This window comes from Panicum hallii, chromosome 1 (assembly GCF_002211085.1).
Source record: "Panicum hallii strain FIL2 chromosome 1, PHallii_v3.1, whole genome shotgun sequence".
NCBI classification, from domain to species: Eukaryota; Viridiplantae; Streptophyta; class Magnoliopsida; order Poales; family Poaceae; genus Panicum; species Panicum hallii.
In genome coordinates this window covers 48,293,202-48,310,025 of record NC_038042.1, presented here as the reverse complement: position 1 = coordinate 48,310,025, position 16,824 = coordinate 48,293,202, and the positions used below count along the sequence as shown (strand labels likewise).

Here is a 16,824-nt window from a genome sequence, read left to right as displayed (position 1 = left end):
TCAGCAGGTGGTCATGGTTCATGGAAGACCGGGGAAGAGGAAGGAGGCAGGGCCATAGGGGGCGTCGACGAGCAACTCCTGCAAGGATGAGGGGATGCCCCATGGTGGCATGCTTGGCGAGTAGGTGGCCGTCAGCAGCGAGTGGCGGACCTGGGGGCAGTGAGCCGCCGGCCGATCTAGGGGCGGCCGGCCCGGGGGCAGCGAGCCACCGCCGGATCTTGAGGCGGCCGGCCTGGGGGCAGTGAGCCGCCGCCGGATCTCGAGGCAGCCGGTCTCGGGCGGCGCACTAGCCTGTCGGGCACTCGGCCGAGAGGGAGGGAGGAGGAGGCTGCCGGGCGCTCGGCTGCGGCCGGACGCTGCACGGGCGGGCCACCGCCGACGAAATGGCCGCCTAGTCCGCCGGCGCTTGGTCGAGTGGGAGGGTTCCTAGGAGGGGAGCCATGGGGGCGGGCCTTAGGCGTGCGTCTCCCTGCATAGATGGCCAAACGTGCCGCACAGCACAGGCACAGCTCCGGCATGACACATTCTAGCGCGACACAACTGGCACGAAGGCTTAGTCATGCCGTGCCATGCCGGCACTGCGTGCCGTGCCGTGCCGGCACTGCGTGCCGTGCCGTGCCGGCCCAGGCACGGCACTAAGCACGTCGCGTTGTGCCGGCACGACGGCCCGCTCGACGTCGGTGGGCGCAAGGCAGCGGCTGGCGCGGGGAGGTTGTGGCGGCGGCGACGGCGATGACGAGGGGCGCGTGAGGTCGAGGCAGCGGCGGGGACGCCGAGTGGCACGGGAGGCAGAGGACGCCGCGCACTATGACGGTGCGTCGGCGACGTGCGCGGGAAGGCGGCGCCTGCGGCGGCTGGGACGGCGAGCGGCGCGGGAAGGCCGCGGTCGTGCCAGGGATGGCGAGTGGACCTCCGACGCGCGCGCGAGAGAAAGAGAGAGAGAGGGGGAGGAGAAGGGCAGCGGTTGGTTGGAAGCAGGGAGTGGTGGGAATTAGGGCCAAGAGGGGAATATTTAGATGAGAAGTTTATGGGCCGTAACGGACCGAACCATGCCAGCCTATTAGTCATGTCATGCCCGTGTTGGCACTGCGTGCCGGGGTTTCGCATGCACGACAGTACAGCCATGCCGTGCTGGCACTGGCACTATGTCCACCGTGTCGGGTCGTGTTCGTGTAGTGTTTTTAGTGTCGTGTCCTGTGCGGCCCATCAGGCACGACCCGCTTGGCCATCTAAATCTCCCTAGCGGCACACAAAAAGGAAGGGGTGGCTGGGTCTGGTGTGGGGGAGGAAATGAATGAGAATAAGATGAAACCCTAGGTTTGAGATCATATGTCAGCTACTAAAGCGAGTCTGACGAGTTTGCGGTATTTTTCCATGCCCGCGAACATATGCCTGTTGGGTTTAAAACCATACCCGTGCCTATACCCGCGGGTACAAATTCAGAACCGTGTCCACGCCTGTTGGGTTTCCTATCCGCAGGACTAATTTTAAAATCGTTACCGAATTAACGTTCCGCTTTTGTTTTCTACATTGCCATACCGTTTTCAATATTGAAAACGAAATTAGTTTAAAATGATAACTTTTATATTTTGCATCATAATACAGGAAACGAAATCGGTCGGTACGGGATTTATCCCGCCCATTTTCAACCATTCCAGTGTGCATGCATATTATACAAGTTCCGTTTATTGCATGGGATTCACGAGTGCATCGTATCATACCGATCAACAGCGCCGACCGGCGTGTCCCAATTACATCAGAGAAACGACCAAACCAAAGACAGCAGCGAGCAAATGTATGGGCACGATCAAATCCGAGACACAGTCGTTCACCTGGTGCATGCATCTCCTTCCTTTTTATTTGATGGAATCAAAGGCAGCAGCTCATCAGTTGTGGACCTCGACGAACTCCGGGCGGTACATGGGCTCCGGCACCTGCTGGTCGGGGTGCGCGCCGCAGCGGCAGCCGCTGTTGCAGCACCCCCACCGACGACAGTAGCCGCCGCCGCGCCAGTCCTGCACCTCCGCCGCCTTGTTCTCCCCCTCCGTCGTCCTCGCCTCTGCACATCAACGGCCCAACGCGTACGTGTTACATAGGATCGGAGTACGGAAGTTTCTGCTATAGCTAGCTACTTGTTGCTTGAAATGGAATCCAGCTAGTGCGATCGATGCATGCACGAATGAGTGAACTCACGGGCTTGCTCGTTGTTGTTCGCCGAGGCGGCGACGAACGCGGCGGCCAGCAGGGACAGCGAGCACGAGGAGCGACTTGGATGACGTACGCCATGGCCATGCTTGGTCTCTCTTCTTCTCTGCAGCTAGCTGCGAGTGAGAGTTTGTGTATCAATGTGTGTGACTGTATGTGATGCGAAGCTATGCATATGAACCAAGCGTAATTATACGCAGAGCGATCGAGGAGGGCCGGGTCACCAGCTAGCTGATCGACGATCCGTGGAAGGCTCCGGCCGGCCGAGTGAGATCGTCGGCATGCAACGGCAACCGTGCAGTCTAGGGGCGCCCAGTGCACGTTCAGGTACACGATGAGATCAATAATGCAACGTTAGCACGCAGTTGGTAGATCGCATTAACGTACGCCTTCATAGGGCCGGGGCCGGGCAACAGCATCGTGCATGATCTCGTTGATCTGCCTGCTGTCCGATCCACAGTCACACGTGGTAGGTGCCACGTTTCTTGTTCCGCGAACAACGTTCCCGTCCAGAAATGTGGGTGTATTTTCGTTCCAATAGTGTTAAAATTATTTTTAAATAACGTTCCACGTTCCATGTTACTTGATCCATCGTTCCGAAAATTTTTATGATTGTGGTCCAATCCACCATCCACGTATAGGAATCAATTAAAATTCCTGCTCTGTGGAAGACATGCGGGCTTGCCAAGTTTGACCGTGTACGAGTGCAATAACACGGCAAGATTGTTTATATTGTGGACTCCTGTTAGATTTCGGGACACGCATGGCAGGCAGCAAGCTTCGTGGGTATATAGGATAAATAAATATATGTTCGAATGGGTCGAGCGATCTAGCGAGCTCCCTGATCTGATCTGGATAAGATATCTTCTGCTGAATTTGTCAGAACGGGGGATGAGGAACGAAGCGTCGTTCAATGATGAGACTGCTCGTGCTCGGATCTATTAGCTACCTGTGTGTCACTAGAAAATGTCTGTGGATGCCTTTTGTGGCAGAACCAACCTGAATTATACCGACTCAAGTACGCTAGTTCTCACTGAAGGGCTATCTCGTACTTCAAACGGTATAAAACTATTGGTCTGTCGGGTAACGTCCCGATGAACCACCGAACTCAGGATCCAACAAGGTACCTCACACGAAGGTGAGTCCAGAGATATAATGCCAAAATAATTTACACCACAGGCAGTTATATTACAAAAATGTACAAAATAACATTTGTTCCCACCGAGGAGAGTTTATTACAACACAAGTTCAAGTTTCTAGTTAAAACAGCGGAGTTTGAAAAGCAGAGTCAATATACACGGCGTCATTACAGATATTATGCTAGCCCTGGCATAATATCACTCGGCGGAGTCTATGTTGGCCGGGGACGGATCTCATTCCACGGACCAACCATCAGGCAAAGGGTAAGGCCACGGTGTAATGAACGCTGGCTCATCAGAAGGATTACCTGAAGTAAATCAACGAAAGCAAGGCTGAGTATACTAATACTCAGCAAGACTTACCCGGAATTGGGTATATCTTAGCCCATAACTAGACTCATGATGGCTTTTAGCTTTGGGTAGGGTTTTCAGCTGAAAAGCAACAAAGAGTAGATCCTTAATTTTAACTTTTAGCTTTCAGGTTCTAGTTGATTAACCATTCTAGGTAAGCACCTATAGCTATTAAAATATGGTAGAATCTTTACTCAAACATCATCTTTGATAATCACATAATTGCTCTTGTTACTCTATGTGGTAAAGGGAACAAGCAGTCTCATACATCGTGAGAGGCGGACGATTCTGAATCGAGATTCAACCCTTGCAAGGTAAACCTAACTCACACGCTTGGAACACCACAGGGTTGTTCCGAAGCAACCGTTTGCCTTTCATTCCGACTCGTGGATCAGTGCCACCACAAGCGACTGCAGGTCATATGCACATCCAAAGTGCAGGAAGTACGTCTGTAGCGCGACTACAAAACCCGTACTCCTGGTTGCCCAGCAACACATATGCCTACACGTCGAACAAAGTAACCAAAAGAAGCAAATACATGTGGTGGGTGGTATGTCCACTCCTCGGGCCGATCGGTTACTAGGCTTACCGCTTACCATATTTCACGGCATGTGGCTAGTACTTTCAAACGCTTAACCACCGCTACCACACACTGCGACCTTATCAAATTCCACAACACAGACGGGGTATCATCTTGACCATGATACCTCATAAAACTCCCGTCCGGCATCCTTATAGTGATAACAGGAATGTAAACATTACAACTCCTATATCGCGCGAGTGACAGGAAATCACTCGACTTCTACCGATCCTATAAGCAGAGCAGCTAGCCGGACTCAAGTTCTAGTGTTAAATACATAGGTTTCTGGAATTATGCAACTAAGGTTTACAAACAACTCCTAAGAACTTAATGCATAAAGATATACATAAGTATTATAGGTTGCAGTGTAATAAAGTAGAGGTTATGTCCGGGGCTTGCCTTCGCTAGCAGGGTTGGAGTTAGTCAAACTAGTTTCTTCCGAACCTTGGTTCGGGGCTTCAGAGAAATCCGCGACGAGAGTCCCGGGGTCTTCAGAATAACCTCCTTCTTGTTCCGGGATCAGCTGATAATCCCCGTCAGCGAGCGTGGTCGAGTCTATATGAGATGCAAGGTTACCAGTTATGAAATTGTATAGATATTTTTATAATGATTCACAATAAAGTTGCAATCCAATCCTAAGAAAAATTACATTACGATGATAAGTTAACTACCCTGCACTGGGCAGTCATTTATCGAGTATGAATTATTTTATCTAAATCCATTAGACAACGGGGTTGATTACACTAATTAACTAACTAGTAGCATGGAGCAACAAGTGGGGTGGTTTTTAACATTTGTATTAAAAAGCTTTACACATTGACCTCACAATTTATATGAACTTTAAGTTACCACTGCATTAAAATCAATTATATTATATCTAATTTAATTAACATCTAATTCTTGGTTGAAAATTTTAATAACATGCTATAATATTTCAAAACAGGATCTTAATCTATTTTCATGATTTTAGAACATTTAAAACTGTATTTATTAATTATATTAAGGAAACTACTCCTTATTCCTAATAAAATTTATACAACAAGAAAATAATACTAGAGTACAAGGCTAATTATTTTTCTTCAATTCTAAATATTAAAAGAAATTTATCAGCACTGGTTTTACTAATTTATCATTTTTCCATGAATTACTATGTATTTCTTAAGCCTACAAGCAATTAACTTTGATATTTAAATTAAGTCATTAAACATTCAAAAACTGAAGTCGACCCTTAAAGCAAAGTTACAGATCTTTGTCTAAAGATTCCAACAAAATTTAGTTTACCATTTTATGGTTTTTCCTTGAAGAGATATGGTATTTCTAAGTTGACAGCAAAAATTACATAAGGACGTCCCGGGCTACTATTCCACTGAGTCTTAGGCTATGCACATAACCCCCTGAAGTTCTATTTCTTCTAACCCGAGGCCCTTGGACTGGGAACCGAGACAGAGCAAAGCGGGGCGGCCGTGTTCCGGCGACGGTGGTCGCCGGCGGCGAGGTCCAGGTGCAGGGATAGGGTCAGGAGCTTACGGTGATCCCGTTGCTCCACTTGTCGAGGGTTGGAACGGCCGGAAAGATGGATCCCGACGAGGACCCGAGGCGGCGGCGGAGGGGTCGACGGCGACGAGGGTGCTCCGGTGATGAACGTTGGCCAAGATCCTGCGCACGAGAACCAGTGAGTCGTGGGGAACGTTCACGTGTCATCAATTGGATGAAATCATGCTGGATTGAGGGAATTCGACGGAGACCGATGCGGCGGCGGCGAGGAAGAACGCCGGCGAGCGTCGGGAAGGCACTGTGGTGCACTAAAGAGCCAATGGATGGGTCGTACAGCTTCAGGGTTATGATGTGGTGCTGGCTAGGGGGTCGTGGTGGTGTGGGAGTACCTGGAGCGAGCTGCCCACGGTGGAGGCCGAAGGCGACGGCGGCGGCGCTCGTCGAGGATAGGGCTCCAGTGGAAATTGGGGAGGATCAGGGGGTCGTCGAGCACTAACAAGTCACGGGGAAGCTGGTGCAAGTGTTGGCTGGGGCGGAGGAGGTTCGGTGTGGGCTGCCCACGGGCGGGTTGTGCGCGGCCGGAGAGGAAGAAGACGACGGCGAGGAAATGCAGTTCGGTTGCTGAAAATTGGACGCTGGGAGTAGCAGAACAGCATGTGGGTGTTGATGTGGTGCTGCTGCGCGAGAGAGGGAGGAGGTTAAGGCTCTGGGGTGGCCTGTCCACGGTGACCAGGAGGTGGCGGCCGGCGGTAGCCTCGGGTTGCCGTGGCGCGCGCGCGTGAGGCCAGGAAGAGAGAGGAAAGAAGTCGAGACCGGGAGAGGATGACGCGTGGGAGGTTATGCCAGCAAGAGGTGGAGCTCGGGGCGCAGTATCGGCGGCGAGCGGCGGTGGCAGGAGCGGCGCAGAGAGGGAAGCGGCGCGTGCCAGAGGAAGACGAAGCAGGGGGTGTCAGGGGGACTTGTTCATAATTTCCAAAGAGTTCAGGGACCCCTTCTGTAAACTAAAATTTTCCCACTGCTACTAAGGTCAGATGGAAAAGTGCTCAACATGAAAGTTGTAGAGTTTTTCAAACTCTACAATATTGCTTTAAGGCTTTGGTTTAAAATCTTAAAGGGTACGGTTTTATTTTGAGTTTTTGAACACAATTCAAATTTTAATTTTTATGTGTTAATTAAAACAAAATGCCCTAATGTTTGGGGTCCTTTTGTAAGTTTTTCTGCAGTAATCATGACTAGCTCTTTTTACACTTTAGTCCTTAGGTAAAACTAAGTTTTACTTTTATCTTTTTACCATTTCACATGTAAGTCCTTATATGTTTGTATTAATTACATAAAGGTCCTTAATTTCATATAAAGTCTATTCCCCTTAGTGTTTATTTAACTTTTGATCTTTTCTTTTCTATAGCCAGCTGAAATTTGACACTTAAAAACATTTTCACATACTTGCACATGAGAAGTTATAAAACTCATAATTTACAAATATACCCTTATTGTTTTGTACAACTTATATACACTATAACATGCTTACATATAATACACCCAGATTTAGTATCTAGTTATCTAACTACCTAGATATCACACCTTTGAAGTTTTTCAACCCCAGTATGCTAGACGGTTCATGATCGATGTGCGAGAACTTGGATCCTCGACCTCGATCTTCATGTGATGGAGAAATCTATTAGTCTACAAACATCGCTGCAGCAAGCCAGCAACGTCCACGATATATTCTTCCATGCTTTTGTGTGCTGCCGCCTCATCAGACACTAAATTGATCTGCTACACATTGTTCAGTTAGATTATATATGCTGACGGTTTAAAAAAAGGATTATGTATGCTGATCGAGGGAAGTCTGGGGAAAAAAGATTATGCTGATGGGAGAAGCTTCGGTAACTCGCTGGCGTACGTGTTCTTCTCTTATTCGGTAGGTTCGCAATAGACAGGATATCAAAGCTGGCTTGTTCGTAAGGATGGAACCGGATCGGATAGAAACGGATTCAGATATCTCGAACATTCGTCTTCTTGTTTTCTTTCGGTTTCCATCCTCTAGGATGGAAGTGGATCGGATACGCATGGAAACGGATTCGAATATCTCGGATATCCATTTTTTATTTCCTTCCAGTTTCCATCCCTATTTATTTAAATGATGGAGCAAAGGAGGAGGCACCTCAAAGCATATATTAGGGCCTGTCTATTTCGCGGAACTCCATGGTTGGCCAGATGCCGGCCTCAACTTTCTCATCAATTTGCGTGGCAAATCCACATATTACAATTACACAAGTTGCAACCATACATAATGCTACACTTGGAACTAGAACGCCAGGGATACAGAAGGGATGCAACACTTGGAACAAGCAGAGCAGGAAGAAGGACCAACTCCGAAGATGATGAGTAGGGGAGGAGGAACTAGGTGAGCAAACACGCTCACACATTCCAAGACCAACTGTTCGGCCACCATGGCATGGAACAGGCCTCGTAGTAGTCTTCGGTAATGGAATTCTGTGACTTTCGTTAATTACCATGGTGTTGAATTTGGGATTTCCCATTTTGAAAAGAAAAGGATGTGTTGTACTTCAACAGTATACCTTGGATTCTTGCTTTAGTGTTACCGTGGGAAGAAGGTGTGTGAGTTCACGCTTCAATTAACCCTCGCGTCCCACAGGCATTGCATGAGTTATTAACGTTGTAGCCAATGGATCAGTGATGACACTCGAATTGAATTACTGGGCTGAGCCGACAGAGTACTGGCACAGTGCACCAGCAATAACTTAAAGGTGCTTAATTATTAGGACGTTGTACCCTCATGCGCACTAATTCAAAGAAATTTGACGTTCCTTACTTCGTCAGCGACAACATCCTTTGACTCAGTCTCGCATAAACGTCGCATTTGTACCACCTTTTAAGGGGAAAAAACAAACACGCCACTACCGCCAAGGATACCGTCGGTACTTACAGACAGGGTACTCCCTATTAGTGTGTCCAGCCCGAGGAACGCGAGGTTATCCATAACCACGCGCTAAGCTTCTAGGCAACAAGGCGTACGGCCCGAACCTGATGGCTGGGGGCATGGTCTCCGGACCTCCCTCCACGCCCTGGCAGGTCTGGTGCCTCCGCGTTCCCACATGAACAAGGTGCTCAGGAACGGCTGTCACAAGGCCGGACCACACCGAGGGGTATACCCGAGGCGGTAAGTTCAGGTTGGGAGACGCCGAGATCAGGAACTCGAAGGTGCAAGGAACACAAGGTTTAGACAGGTTCGGGTCGCGATGTGCGTAATACCCTATATCCTGTATGGTGGTTTGTATTGCCTTGAGTGTTGATGTTATGTTTTGAGGGGGTCCCTGCCCGCCCTTATATATCCGGGAGGACAGGGTTCCATGAATCCTAGTCCAATACTAGCCAAGGAATCGTACTCGAATACAACTCGAGTAGTTTCCTTCTGTACCGACTAGTCCTACCTCGCATACGAGCAGAGTACAGCACAGATAAGGTATAGGACAAGTCTTGTCTCCTAATCCTGTATGAACTACGTTATGTGCATAGTCCCGTAGTCCCGGGTCTGACAAGCTCCCGAGCTCTTCGTAGCTGAGTATTGCAGGCTTCTCGAGTACTTTTCAAAGTAGTCTTCTGCTTCTTTTGAAGCTCCGTCTTGAAGTTCTTCTTCGAATACTTTCTCGACTGCATCGAAGCTATGAGGTGCTCATGCCTCGAATTACTTCTTTGGTATGGTGTGCGATTGAAAAAATTGCACTCCATATGGAGTAGCCCTCGAGCCTTAGGTTGAATCGGAGAATCAGGCTGAGGGTCACATTAGTCTTGAATCTTCCTTACTTACTTTTCAAATAAATTTGAAAAATAAGTAGTCAATGCCACGTATCCCGCAGCCCCCGAGTCTTGAATCCAAATCTCTGAGGTTTGGAAATAAGGATCCAAAGATCGTGGCATGCAGTGAAAAAATGTTCCCATGAGAAATAATTGGTGTGATGATGCAGATGATGGAAGTTATATTTAGAATTCGGAAAACCCCCTTTTTTCGGGACAATTAACCCTAAAAAATAATTAATCGAATATTTTATCTAAACAATCCACCAAATGACTCCTCATCTTCTGAATATTCCCTGGAACGACTCTTCAACTTCGAAACAGTGAAACTATATCCAGCCGCTGGTTATTTAATCCCGCAGTAACTCCAGGTAAAATCTGTGCTTCCAATCTTCAATCCGCCAAGAAATTTCCGAATCCCCAATCAGATCCGCGCTTCGCCTTCATCCCCTTTGAGAAGCCCCAAACTAGCCAAATCTCTCCGCCTCTTTCTCCGCAGCCCCCGAGCTACTCGTGGCAATCAGATCTTGAAATGGCGCCCAAGAGATCCAACAGCTTGTTGACATAGTGGATCCGCAGGAAGGCGGCGAAGCGGACGGGCGATCCCTGCTGGAGCGACTCCTCGAAGCTCCGCAAAAAGTCCTCAACTTCATCACCGAAGCCCCCATCACATGTGTCAGCCACGCGATAAGTTTTTTAAAGTCCTTTTGGCCGCAAGCTCGACTAGAAATACTCGCGCAGGGTGCGGCTGCAGACTGCTCTGAAGAGCAATTTAGCGAGTACCTCCTAAAAGCCCGACCTGTAGCTGAAAAAATAGTAGAAAGTGTAATACAGGATTGAGATATTATAAAAATAAGTACTCTTCTCCTTGTATATATCTGTCATTAATGTCTCCACTTGTATTTGCCTTGTGACTCCTGGATCGACATTCATGTTCATAGGCTAAGTAGTAGACACTACCCCGGTACAACAACCCCAGAAGTAGTCAAAGTAGCTCCGCATAGGAACCCGTCTAACAAAGTTAGATGTAACCCGATCGAGCGGATCTAATCAGTTAGGAAGAACGCGAGCATCGTCGCATGACTGCTATGCCTATGGCAAGAAGTCAAAACTACCCCGAGTGCAAGGACTCTAGGCATAGTCGAAATAGCTCCTCATGTGAAGCCATCCAACAAGTTAGATTATATCCGATCGAACGGACCTAACCTGTTAGGAAAAAATGCGATCGTCATCGCGACGACCATCAAAGCTCATGGCAAGAAGTCAATTCATATAAAACATGAACGTGGCCGTAGCCTCCGTATTTAACGACCGTCAAAGCTCATGGTTAGAAGTTGATTCATATAAAACATGAACATGGCCGTAGCCTCCATTTTTAACATAAAATTTACATTCCGAATATTATCGCACATAGCCTCCAAATTGACTCGAAAGAAAAAAATCTAGGCGCTCGGAGATAGCTATCCCTGCACGTCTTCTTATGAGTAGAACTTGCGTAGGTTCTGAACGTTCCAAGAATTTGGGACGTCTTGGCCCTCGGGTTATTGAAGTCGATAAGACCCCGGTCTTGTAATCTGCTTGACGACGAACGGTCCCTCCCATCTTGAGTTGAGCTTGTGTAAGCCGGACTCGTCTTGGATGCGGCATAGGACCAAATCGCCTATACTGAATGACCGTTCTCTCACGTTGCGGTCATGATATCGCCGGATCCCCTGCAGGTATCGTGCTGACTGGACAAGAGCGGTGCAGCGAGCCTCTTCGACAGAGTCAAGCTCTAGCTGCCTTGCTTCGTCTGTCTTGCCTTCATTGTACATTTCAACCTTTGGGAATTTTCACATGATGTTGGCCGGTAAGATAGCTTCAGAGCCGTAGATAAGGAAGAACAGTGTTTGTCCTGTAGCTTTGGACGGCTGAGTCCTAAGCCCCCAGACAATATGTGGCAACTCGTGTATCCACTTTCCTCCTTTCCTACTGTTTTCATCATAGAGTCTTTTCTTGAGGCCATCAATTATCATGCCGTTCGCCCTCTCGACTTGACCATTGTCCCTTGGGTGTGCAACAGAGACATATTTGACCTCGATGCACGCATTTTCACAGAACTCTCAGAACTGGTTGGCCGCGAAGTTTGATCCCAGGTCCGTGATGATGGTGTTCGGAAAGCTGAAGAGATGCAAGATATCGGAGATGAAATCAACGACTCGATCTGGTGTGAGCTTGGCTATCGGCTTGTATTCGATCCACTAGGTAAACTTGTCGATGGCCACAATACATGGGTGAAACCGTCTAGCGCCATCCCCGCTGGTAGTCTTTGATCCCGGATGAAGTCGATATAAGCCTCTCTCCAGTCCTCTCCAAGCATCATAACCTCCCGATCAGGCTGTTGAAGGCCAGCATCAGTGGTTACCTGAGGTGAGGACTTGCGCACTTCTTGTACATAAGCGTCCATGGTCTCCTTGTTGCAGTCCCACTCTTTGTTGACTTGCTGAACAACGAGAAGTGAATCGCCATATACAAGTAGTCATTTGATGCCTAGTGATATCGCCAAATATAGTCCGTGAAGCAGTGCTTCATACTCGGCTTCATTATTGGATACCTCCCAAAGGATCTGGAGGACATACTTCAGTTGTTCGTCTCTTAGAGAAATAAATAGGACTCCAGCGCCACCGCCATCGAGCTTAAGAGACCCATCGAAGTACATGGTCTAGTGCTCTGGCTTGTCGACTGGAGTTGGAATTTGATTCTCTCTCCACTCAGCCATAAAATCGATAAGAGCCTGAGACTTGATTGCAGTGCGTGGCTTGAAGTCGATTGACAAAGCCCCCAGTTCCACTGCCCACTTTGATATACGCCCCGTGGTATATTGATTATGAAGAATATCCGCCAACGGAAAATCCGTAATCACAGTGATCTTGTACTCGTCGAAGTAATGGCGCAACTTTCTCGATGTAATCAGAATTGCATATAAAAGTTTCTGAACTGCCGGGTATCGTACCTTGGATTCGGAGAGTACCTCGCTGACGAAGTACACGGGCCTCTGCACTCCAAACGCATGGTCCTCCTTGCTGCGCTCGACTACAATGGCACTGCTGACAACATGAGTTGTCGCCGCAACGTAGAGTAGTAGATCTTCTCCAGGCAGTGGTGTTGTAAGGACCGGAGGTGACTGAAGGTGTTATTTCAGGCCTTGCAGAGCCCATTTGGCCTCCTCCATCCATTGGAACTTGTCTTGGCGCTTCAGGAGCTTGAAGAAGGGTAGTCCTCTCTCCCCGAGTCGGGAGATGAACCTGTTCAGGGCTGCCATACATCCTGTTAGCTTCTGCACATCCTTGATTATGGCCGGTGCCCCCATATCAGTGATGGCCGTAATCTTAACAGGATTGGCTTCAATTCCCCGGTTGATGACGATGAACCCAAGCAATTTCCCTGATGGTACTCCGAAAATGCATTTAGTTGGGTTGAGCTTCCACCGAAACCTGCGTAGCTGTTGAACATCTCTGCCAAGTCTGCAATCAGATCATCGGGATTTCTGATCTTGATGACCACGTCATCCACGTAGGTTTCAACGTTCCGATGCAGCTGATCAGCAAAACACATCTGAATCGTGCGCTGATAGGTAGCTCCTGTGTTTTTCAACACAAAAGATATAGTTTTGTAAGCATATGTCCCGAACGGGGTGATGAACGCGGTTTTGATTTGATCTTCCTCCTTGAGCGCAATCTAGTGATATCCCGAATAGCAATCAAGGAAGCAGAGGAGTACACAACCCGCCGTCGAGTCGACGACTTGATCAATGCGCGGTAGCCCGAAGTGATCCTTTGGGCAATGCTTGTTGAGATCGGTGTAATCAACGAACATTCTCCATTCATTATTCTTTTTCCTTACAAGGATGGGATTAGCTATCCACTCTGAATGAATTACTTCTTTAATGAAGCCAGCCGCGAGGAGTTTAGCTATTTCCCGTTTAATTGCTTCACGCTTATCGTGAGCAAACCTTCGAAGACGTTACTTTTTGGGCACAGCCTGTGGGTGTACATTCAGACTATGCTCGATCAGTTCCCTGGGCACCCCTGGCATATCCGCTAGTTTCCACGCGAATATGTCTCGGTTAGCCCGAAGAAAACTGACAAGTGCGAGTTCCTATTTCTCATCTAAGCCTGCACCGATAACGTCTGTCTTGGATGAGTCACCCTCCCGGAGCTGGATCGACTTGAGGGCCACGTCGCCGGTCGACTGGATGCTCGACTTGCTGGCCTTTCTCGTAGGGATCTCTGGCCCGGTTTGGGAGAGCTGTTGCGCGGCCGCGAGTACTTCCCTTGAAGCATCTGACACACGCGTAGTAGAAGCATATTGGATCGCCTCCTGGTTGCAATCATATGACTTCTTCAAGTCGCCTCGGAGAGTGAGTACTCCACTTTGTCCTGGCATTTTGAGAAGCAAATAAACATAATGCGGCACTGCCATAAATTTGGCGAGTGCCGGTCGGCTCAGTATGGCATGATAAGAAAATTCGAAGCTGGCAACTTCGAATTTAATGAACTCGGTGCGGTAATTCTCCCTCGTGCCGAAGGTGACTGGAAGAACTACTGTGCCAAGTGGATGCGCCGCATTACCTGGGATAATACCGTAGAACGGAGACTTGCTTGGAACAAGCATGTCCGTCAAGTCCAGACCCATCTTTCGCAAAGTGCTGGTGAAGATAAGGTTGAGACCACTCCCGCCATCGATGAGCACTTTGGTGAGCCTGACTTCTGCAATCACCGGATCCAGGGCCAGGGGAAACTTACCGGGCTCCAAAAAGCTTGTCCACTGATCATCGCGTGAGAACGAGATGGGGACCTCCGACCAACGGAGTGGTCGTGGTACCGCTGGCTCGACAGACATGATCTCCCGGAGAAGCAGTATTTGTTCCCGCCTGGAACCGAAGTCTCCATCTCCCCCGAAGATAACGTTGACGGTCTTTGAGGCATCCTGAAACTTCGCATTGTGCGACTTATCCCCTTGGTCGTCCTCTTCGGGCTCTTTGTCCGCTGGCTTGTTCTTCTTGTCACCACCGAGATTGCTACATATCCTCCGGAGGTGATAGCAATCAATTGCCGCATGATTGGCACCTGGATGCTATGGGCATTTCTTCTGCAGGAGCTTTTCAAACTCCTCCTGCGTCGTTGTCTTCTTGCCTCGCAAGGGACGGTCCACAGCCACGATGAGATCGTCTGGCTTGCGCTTTCAGGATGGACCCGAGTAGTCCCGCTGGCTTTTATCGGTACGGTTGTTGTTTGGATGCCTCGGGTTGCTATCATTGCGCCTCGGGAACTGCTCCCGTATCTTTTCCTCTTGCTCGGACCAGTCGTGCATCATGTCATGAAGCCCTGCAACAGTTCTCGGTCTGTTCTGCCCAAACTCTCTATAGATGCCTGGGTCGGTGATGCCGTTGTAGAAGCAGTCGATGATGTCTTCCTCCAAGATATTCGCAATGGTGGCGCGGACATCGAAGAAACAACGTGTATAGGACCGTAGGAGCTTGTTACGTTCCTGTTTACATTGAGCAAGATCGTGACGAGTACCTGCACGAGTGATCGCCCCCTGGAAGTTGTCGATGAAGACCTTCTTGAGCCGCTCCCAGGAGTCGATCGAGTTGTTGCTGAGCTCTCCAACCACGTGAGCGGCGCAGGGTCCAAAGCCATCGGGAAGTAGACGACCTTGGTGATGTTGGAGCCCCCTGCGACTTCGATGGCGGTGGAGTAGCAACGCAGCCATTGCTGAGGAGCTTGCTTGCCATCATACTTGGTGATCCCGATCAGCTTGAAGCCCTCAGTATACCTGTGACTGCTAAACCGTGCGGAGAAAGCTGGAAAACGGTCGCTGCAGTCAGTACCCTCTGTCTTGGCTACTTCGCGGTCTCTGCGCTTGGAATCGATTATGGACCGCGCATCGCGTCCTTCATTGATTCGCTGGCACAGGTCTTCTGGAGGGTTACGGTGATTGGCCTGTCGCGGGTGGCCTCCTGGAGGTGGCTGCTGACTCCCGCGAGCGTTGTCGTTGTTGTTGCTGCGCTGAGGTCGAGGACGGCCACCTGCCGTTCGACTGTGAGCCTGGCTGTGGCTTTCACCCACGCGCTCTTCCCTGATGGTGGACATCGGGTTTTGTTGATCGAGCTGAACCCAAGCCCTCTGCGCGTAGCGAAGTGCTTGACGCAGATTTGGATCGTTACTGCGCTTGAGTATAGCAGTTACCCTGGCGATGTTGGCCACCGGAGTCCTGAAACCCCGCTCGCTTACGACAGCGAATTCGGCGTCTAGCTCGCGATGCATAGATCGCAAGCGCTCGTTGACCCTCCTTCGCCGGACTGCGCGAGCTTTGTTCCTGGCCCTCCGTGCCTCACGATCGGCGTCGTTTTCGTCGCCGGCGTTGGTTGTGGCCTCATCTTTAGATATCGCATCAAATTCGACGATGGCCAAGTCGTCATCATCCTCACCTTCTTCTGCCATCAGCACCTGGCATGAGATGAGCTCATCAGAGCTCGCCTCGACTAGCTCAGTCCACTCCTCTGCCACGGTGGCTAATGGCCTGCCCTCCTGAAAAGGCAAGGGCTCAAGGTGTGCCACAAGTCGGTCTTCGGCCACGAGTAGATCAAGGAATTTCATGCCTTGCCAATGCACGAAATGGCCCTCTGGAGTAGAGGTGATTGTCACACCATTGTGACCAAGACAACCCAAGGCCCCCCGGCATGCGGTGGCTTCGGGCTTTCCGATTTGGAGCAAATAGTCCAAGTCCTTCTCCAATGTGGAGAGGGACTCGGGGTTGTTGGCCTCCTGAAGATCAGTGGCCAAATTGCGTAGACCGAGTCGTGATCGGCTACACGAGACCTCAGATTGGAACGAGTCCAACACAAGCAAGGTTGTTGCGGCGCCGGATGAAGTCGCACCGAAAGCAGACTCCTCCTCGGTCCTCGTAGCGGAACCATGGATTGACAAGTCGTCGAGATTATCGACAAACTCATCAAGGTCGCTATGAAAACTCACCGCGGGAGTTTTCGGCTTCATGTCAATGAGGAATCGACGGAAACTGCCCGCACCATCTGCGATGCAGACCCACGAGCCAAAAACAAACGTCATGCCCTGAGGGGGCACATCATTGGTGAACTTGAACGATGCCATCGAGTTCGCCGGTGGATCTTCGATGCGCTCCCCTACCTGGCGCGCCAGCTGTCGGTGTTTTACCGGCTGCCCACAGAGGGGT

General features: G+C 49.6%; 1 pseudogene; it reads right to left on the bottom strand.

The window, feature by feature from the left end:
- Positions 1-1,886: 1,886 nt before the first annotated feature.
- LOC112897851 lies at positions 1,887-2,797 on the bottom strand (annotated as a pseudogene).
- Between the last annotated feature and the right edge of the window lie 14,027 nt (positions 2,798-16,824).